General features: G+C 38.4%; 1 non-coding gene across 1 annotated transcript; it reads left to right on the top strand.

Annotated features, from left to right (window-relative positions):
- The first annotated feature begins 391 nt into the window (after positions 1-391).
- On the top strand, positions 392-498 carry LOC131254535 (small nucleolar RNA R71). Its single transcript, XR_009175650.1, has one exon. It is a non-coding gene; the product is annotated as a small nucleolar RNA R71 (small nucleolar RNA).
- Positions 499-8157: the final 7659 nt, after the last annotated feature.

Consider the following 8157-nt stretch of genomic DNA (forward strand, 5'->3'; position numbering starts at 1 on the left):
CAGTACCTCTTGAAAGGCAGATATAGTTGGACAATTTTCAGTTGTGTGACTGTTACAACCACAAATACCGCAAATAACTTCCTTACCCTTATCCTTCCTTGATTCCATGGCCTCGAATTTCTTTATGAGATTAACCACTTTAACATTGATATCATCATCCTCTTTTAGCAGGTATACTCTGCCCCTTTCCTTTGATTGAGTAGGTGTAGAAGTGATACTCGATTTTGGGTATGCGTCCCATGATTGTGCGTTTTTAGTAAGTCTATCTAATTAATCCTACACATCATCGATATTTTTATTCATAAATTCCCCATTGCACATTGTCTCGACCAATTGGCGTATGGAAGATGTCAGCCCATCATAGAAAAAGTACGTACTGCACCACGTTTCAAAACCATGTTGTGGGCAAGAGTTGACAAGATCCTTGAACCACTCTCAATATTGGAAGAATGTTTCATCCTGCCTTTGGGCGAAGTTCATGATTGATTTTCTAAGGGTGGTCATTTTATGATGTGGAAAGAATTTCTTTATGAACTCCCTTTACATATCATTGTATGTGCCAATAGATCTAGGACATAGTGAATGTAACCACGTCTTAGCTTTCTCTTTTAAAGAAAAGGGAAAGAGTTTCAGCCTGAATATGTCCTCAGACACGTTTGGAAAATATAAAGTGGTTATAATCTCATCAAACTCTTTCAAGTGTAGATATGGTTCTTTAGATTCAAGCCCATGAAATTTAGGAAGGAGTTGGATCACTCCTGGATTGATATTTATGTGTCCCATATTTTCTGAAAAAATCATGCTTGAGGGCGTACTCACCCCCGCCTGTTATAAATAATCTCGTAAAGTACGAGGTGGGGGTGCTTGATGCACCACATTCTTATCTTGGATGTCCTTCACCCTAGGTTGGGGTAGAAGAGGTGGGTTTGCAGCCATCATTTCAATTAACTCTGGGGATCTCGAGTGGTGTCTAGTCCTGCAATGGATAGTCAACCCCTCAACCAGTCCTCCTTCAGTTAAGAGACATCGAGTGTTATCATGGACCCACTTGGGCATGAAACACTCGCAGCCCTCAATTCATATTCTAAACCTAAATCTAAGTGAAAGAAAGGAAATAGAAATCTAGAAAGAAAGAGAAAAGGGTTGGAAATAAGTTACCAAATTCGAAGTTCCTAAATTAAAAACCTGCAAAATAAAACAAACTAAGTTAGTTTATAAAGATAGAAAGTCTAGAAATAGCAAGAGATCCTAAAATAGAAAGTAAACTAATTTCTAAAAAGGGATAAATTCCTAAAAAAAAATAGAAAATTTCTAAAACAAATTAGGAAAGTTCTAAACCTAAAATAGAAAGAAAGTTTCTAAATTTAGAAAGTTTTTTAAAATAAAATCCTAATTCTAAAAATAGAAAAAAATAGAGAAATTAGAAAGAGATTACCAATTTAGAAGATCTATCTCAGAATCCTACAAAACAGGAAAGTTAGGTTAGTTTCTAAAAATTAAACAGAAAAATCCAAACCTAATAATTAAAAAAAAAACTAATCTTAACCTAATTCAAAAACTAATTAATTTCAGAAAATGTAACCGTCAATCCTCGGCAACGATGCCAAAAACTTGTTCACACCCCAAGTATAGGGTTGTGATGTAGTAATAATCTCGGTAAGACCGAGGTCGAATCCACAAGGACTGAACCTTGTATGTAATATGAAAGTAACTCGAACTAGAACTAGGCAAAGATGTAATCTAAATCATGAAATTATAAGAGAAATTTGGTGAAATATTAGACTAAAGCTTGTGAAATTCAAAGGTGGGAAACTAGGGTGCCAAGGATCCACGGTAGAGATTAAGGAGATCTATGCTTGATTCATGAACACAACTGAATTTAGAATCTCATCTTCATCCAGTTGGAAGATATAACATTATAAATCAAATCTGAACTTCCTTTTATCTAGTTTTCAAGAGATGAGAGGTATGAGAATTAGAATTGATTCCATAAAAAACCATACCCATGAGATAAAGCAACAACAGAATTTACCCTACAACCAATCTGAGAGATGTATGAATGTTAAGAAGGATTCCATCCAACCATGTCCAAGGGGCGATGGTGAACAACAGGGCTTCCTAACTTCATAATTATAATAATGAAAAGACAATACTCCAAGCTATCGCAGATCTATTGTAATTTAAGTCACAACAAACCATTAAAAACTAAAAGCATTCCTTATAATCAAACCATGATAAAAAAGAGTTCAACTACCAAGAATCAAAGTAATAGAAAACCATCCTTTATACTTAATAACAGAAAACTGGGTAAAGATTATGGATTTAATCCGTAGCCATAAACCTATGGCTACGGTTTTCGTCCGTAGCAGGACCGTCGTCGTAGGCGCCGAGCCAATAGGTCAAAAACTTATGGCTACGGATTTAATCCGTAGCCATAGATTAAAATAGCTACAGTATAATCCATAACAACTATTTCTGTAGCCAAAAGTACCAACAGCTACGGATAATATTGGTAGCTAAAAGTAGTATTGGATCCGTAGCAATATGCCAAATTTAATAACAGCTACGGTTGTCAGATTACCAGCATCTCCATAGCTATTGCTTACATTAAATAAAAATTATAATCATTCATTCATTCAATTACCACCTGCATAATCATTCATTCAAGTACAATCATTCAGTCAATTACAATCATTCATTCATTCAATTACAATCATTTCAGTAATGAATCAATTACAATCCTTCATTTAATCAAAAGAAAGTGAGCATAGAGAGTGTCTTGGTAACCATGGAATCCACACCGATAGTAGACTGAGAGGTCGGAGTTTGATCGGAAGGCGATTGCTTGTGACATTTTGGGGTCTGCTGTGTTCTTGAAGGTCATGTCTCAGATTATGATGCCTCGGCCAGTGACTCCTACACCAGAAAATGACATTGATTAAATGGTTATGATATGAAATGATATTGATTAAATGGTTAGGATTAATTGATGACTAATGATTCTGATTTTAGTGGACCTAATTAATGAACAATTGAAATTAATAGATCTTGACCATACATAGATAGTGGCCTAAAGAACCTTGAGTGTGATGGCTATATACATGCAGGTAGGGATTCCTGGGAATCCGGATGCCCCAAATACAAATGGCCCTTAAAACTCTCCAAGGGAGTTGTCATGGGACGAAGAAAGAGACTCAAATATTATAGTGTCACTTACAAAGCCGACTGTTTTGCAGTCAGTTTGGTCTTCATTATTTGAAGTTCACTATATGTAACACCCTGATTCTCGAAACTCGAGGATAGTTGCTCCTTATTGAGAACCCGACTATTACGTTATAAAATGGACCATCATACATCCAATTAATAGTAAATTTCAAAGCATGAAGTACAGCAATCACTACATAAGCCAAGGATATCAAGAGTAACAAAAGGAAGCTCAATACATGTAAATGGGAGCAAAATGAAATCCCACAATAGGAGAAATGTTTTTACAACTCAAACAAAATACATAGTCTGAAATATGAAAGCAAGTAAATCCTAAAACATCAGTTGAGCTCCTACTGCTCAACTGCATCGGCATAGAGGCCCTCCTTGCCGAACTCCTACTCAGCCGACCTTGGAATACCGTCATAGGGGTCTCCACATGTTCATCATATCTGTGTCTATTTGGTGCAATCGCACGATTGGGTGAGTGAAAACTCAGTGGGAATTTCCCGCAAGGGTTCATGCATTTCAATTTATTCTAAAATAGTTTCAACTAACATGGTACATCATAATAGAAATAATATGAACTCCAATGTAAATGTATAGATGTATGAATGTATGCTCAAGTCTCAATCTGGGGATGCACATCTAGCTGTCAAAATAAAAGGGTCGTCCAAGAAGAACTAGTCACCCGAAAAAATATTCAAAGGTACGCCCAAGGAGAACTAGCCACCCGAAAAATACCATACAGGTGAGTGCACCCAAAGATATCTCCTGAAAAAATATACGGGGTATGCCCGAGGAGTGTCTAATCCTGGAAAAGCCTGATGTAAAGAAAAGCGCCCAAAGTGACCCAAATGCACAGGTTTTGTGAGTTAAACTAAAGTGTTAGAATTTTCATTAAATCGAACAGAGTCTGGCTTACATTGAGCACTCAGAAATGCTCATATGTCATGCGTGAATGTCATGTACCATAATGCTCATGCACATTTCATAGAATTAACAAGATTAATCTCATAAGCATGATCAAGACTTGTGGTCTTTAAATAGGATATCTAGCATCTAAACATGAGACATTTCAAGCATTCTAAATTAATAACAAGTCCATTATCCTTCTTAAGTGAGGTAGTAGTCCACCCTTTGCATTCTTTGTACAACTTGTGAGATAAAAGTAATGGAAGCATCATGTCTCTTTTCTCCTCTAATAAGGCTAGGTACCAATCAAACCATTACTTAGGAAAACATAGAGAATGAAAGGCTAACTCCTAAACACATAGTTGTTAATTGTAGGACAATTGTAAGACATGAATTATAAAAGTTAATATAATAGTTCACATATATTTCATCTAAATAAGAAACTAAGGACTAACTTACTATGTTTGATATTCTAAGACTAGTCTAACATGGATAAAGGTAATGTAGCAATTCATTCTTCAAATGAAAACAAGATCTCTTACCTCATAATGTAACTAGTGAGAGTGTACATGGATATAAGCAATTCTAAGTGTAGCATAATGAGTGTAACACAATTTTTATAAGATGGATTAGGGGCATGATCATCACTTAAAATTAGAAGAGACATAATTACCATTCACACAAACACAATCTTATTATACATTTAAGTTCAAACTATCTTAGAATTTCATGAGATGAGGAAGCCGAGTGGGATATCCCTCACCTTGAATGAAAGTTCCTCTTGATTCAATCCTCCTTATAAGTTGGGTTTATGAGTTCCTAAATCAAAGCAACGAAAACCAAATACTAGTCTAGCTCATGCATGGACTATGGGAGATTTGAGATTTTCTCCACTTACTTGATTTGAAACCAATAAAAGGTAAGTATCCTTTCAGGATTTTAGTTGTAAACAGCCCTGAATAAGATGCTACAAGAACTCCAGTGAGTCACGACCGAGTTGACTCGGTCGAACCTCTCAACTCTCAACTAGTTGGGTATGGCCTTAGGTAGTTGGCCAGATTCAAAACCTAGTTGAAGGAACGGTTGTTCCTCAAGGAGGGCTGCTGTAAGTGGGACCTGGATAAGTCATTCCAAGGTTTTAGTGAGTCGTTTATTAAGTGGACTCAGTTGGGTGTTTACAGAACCCACTCGCCAATGAGTTAAGCGTAAAATTGTGGCAAGGATGAGTGCGATCTCATTACCTGTGTTGAAGTTAGTCTCGCATGATGGCAGAACGAAGGTCAGATTCTGACCGGTCCGAGTTGAATCCGAGAGTTGTAACTCGGCGTTTGGCTGAGTCATACGAAGAGGCTAATGCCTACCTCTCTTCCAAGCACAGATGAATCAGAAATCTGACGGTGTAGAGAGTTAGAAACGAACCATTTTCCAGATCAGATCTAAGTCAAGGATTTATTTGAAATGTAGATTTGGCTGAGTTGGGAAACTAGTTACCTGCTAGTGACTCGATACTCACAAACTCGGTTGAGCAACGGACTGTTACCTGCGATCGTTCGCGATTTGAGGGCTCTACTGCTGGTTGGATTTCTTTCCGACTATCAACGGACGGACGCTGATGGAGCTATCCGACGAGCGAACAAAGGGTGGTTGGATCGCCCTGACGTGAAATCACTGAGTTGAGCAGCTGGAAACTCGTTTCAGCCGCCGGTTCTCACACTCCCTTTCTCCTTCTTTCTCTATCTTTCTCTCCTTCTTCCTCTATCTCTCTTTCTTAGCAGGGAACGACTCATACTGAGTCGAGTTGCAACCAGGCCTGCAACTCGCACCAGCGGCGTTATTTCCCTTCCTCACCCAATCTCTTTATATTTTCCTTTTTTTTCCTTGGGATTCGCCCTAATACGTGCCTATATATAGCCCTCCTGTTTCTGGAAGTATCTAGGGGTAATCACAAGGATTAGCGCAGAGGAATCATGTGTTTAACCGAGAACAGCCAGCCATCAGAGTCTTCCAATGTATTGGGTCGGTGCAGGGTGTTAAAACGACTACCCAGATGGATTTTAAATGGGGTAGGCCGCACGATGAATGGCCCCGATTAGTGAATGGGTCCGTTTTAAAGAACATGGCTCAATCGGCCAGATCGGGGAAGATGAGTCCCTGATCATGGCGTTTTTCGGTTGGACAGGTGATTCAATGATCGGGGACGTTCAGAGGGTCCAAATGGGGTCCATCAAGCTTTTCGGGTCCATTTGACGGTGAAAGGTGGACTGAAGATCCTAACCTCGCTTACCTAGATGAGAAGATACGACACAGCTGTCACTCATGAAAATCTCGGTTCTCTACGAGATCTTCAGGAAGCCCTAGGTTTGACGTCCCAGATCTTCTCGTGAGACGTTTTTAGAAGCCCACGATCAGTGGAGATGGACTCTTTCTATAAGTGGGAAAGGTGCTTTCCACTTTCGGGTGTATAGGGAGCCATTTTGGGTAACCGTAGGGGTGATTAGGACTTGGCGTGCTGCGTGGGTGGTTTCCAACGGTTCTCAATGGCTGGATTTTCCAGCGCATCAGCGGACGTGGATCTTCTCTCCTCATCAGTGCTTTCTCCTTGCAATGTTTGATCGGCCGCCGACAGAGGTAGCACAGGAGATTTTTAATCGAAATTCTCAACATGGTCAGGGTCGGTGGGACCTTAAATATCTGATGGAAGGTCTGGATCTGTCTTCTGTATTCGGAAGGATGGCGATTTACACCGTCAAACGGACGATCAGGTTTGAACAGGCGACGGGCGGGAGAAAGTTGGAAATTCAAAAGATTTTTGGTTTTCATCGGGTCATGAGTCGTTTGACCCGATGCTTAGGTGTTGTGCACGGCGTGTGCACATTATCTGTGCACACATACAGATCGAATGTGGGGTCTACGTGACGATCTGAGCTGATCCACACCATCCTTTTGTCTTGGAAGGTCCACTAATGTTACAAATTAAAGTTTGGTAAGTCCTAAGGGTTAGGTTTTCATCATTTGAAGCATTTATTGATTGTAAATGTGGATCAATGTGGGTCCTGATCACTCGTAAGTGTCATTTGAGCCGTCTGTTCTTCTTACCAGGTTTGTTAACTGCTCTAGACTGAAGGTCAATCCATCTTTACTCTTGTAAGGGGTCTTACATATAGATTTATCCTTGATGAGTGTTGATTATTTCAATAGGGCTGTTAGTTTCTATATTCAGTGTGAAAGTTAGTAATCTCGAGGTGTATTTAGAGGAAGATAGAATCTTTCTTATGACTGAGATCTCTCTACCGGGTTTATGTTATTTCATAGTGTCGGAAAGCTGGGTGGTTGATCCCATTTTCAAGTTGAAATTTACGATAAAAATTAAGGGTTGTTACACTATAGTACCAGCAAAATTAAGAGAGAAGTAGCTTAAGCTAGCTATTTGCTTTGTTCAATTTGTTTGAAGTTTCACAAGGGCGTAGAGCTAATTCAGTAACTACGAAGATATACTTGTTGGTTTTGTTGTCTGCATGGTCAACTTTTCAAATTAATCAAGCTTTGAGACATCTGAAAGGGAAAGGTACTGGAGGCTTCCATACTTATCTCTAATAAACATGCACACCATTACTTTGGATACAACATTTAGATAATATTAATCTCCTGATGAGCAATTGCATAAGTGAAATTAAAAATAAAATCTTCATCTCTTTTTCGTCAGGTTAAAAAAAAAAAAATCAGAAATTTATATTCTCCAAAGCTCGCTACTATTTATATTGATCAATGAATATGTCTATATTAGAATCAATTACTGTTTTCTTAATAAACTCGGGGAACAAAAATAGATGCAACACTTGCAGCCAAACAATGGAAGGTCAGTCTCCTAGTTAGTTTCCATTATAGAAGAGTTTAGGAAAACCAACTCCTCAGACAATCCTCATAGTTCATTTCTTCATTTTCTGCAATTTTCTCTAGGATAATTTTAAGTATTGGTGGAGATCCTCTTAGCAAATCAAATGCATCGAACACACATATCTTATTCATACTGTTTACTGT

Source organism: Magnolia sinica, chromosome 8 (assembly GCF_029962835.1).
Source record: "Magnolia sinica isolate HGM2019 chromosome 8, MsV1, whole genome shotgun sequence".
In the NCBI taxonomy this organism is placed as follows: domain Eukaryota; kingdom Viridiplantae; phylum Streptophyta; class Magnoliopsida; order Magnoliales; family Magnoliaceae; genus Magnolia; species Magnolia sinica.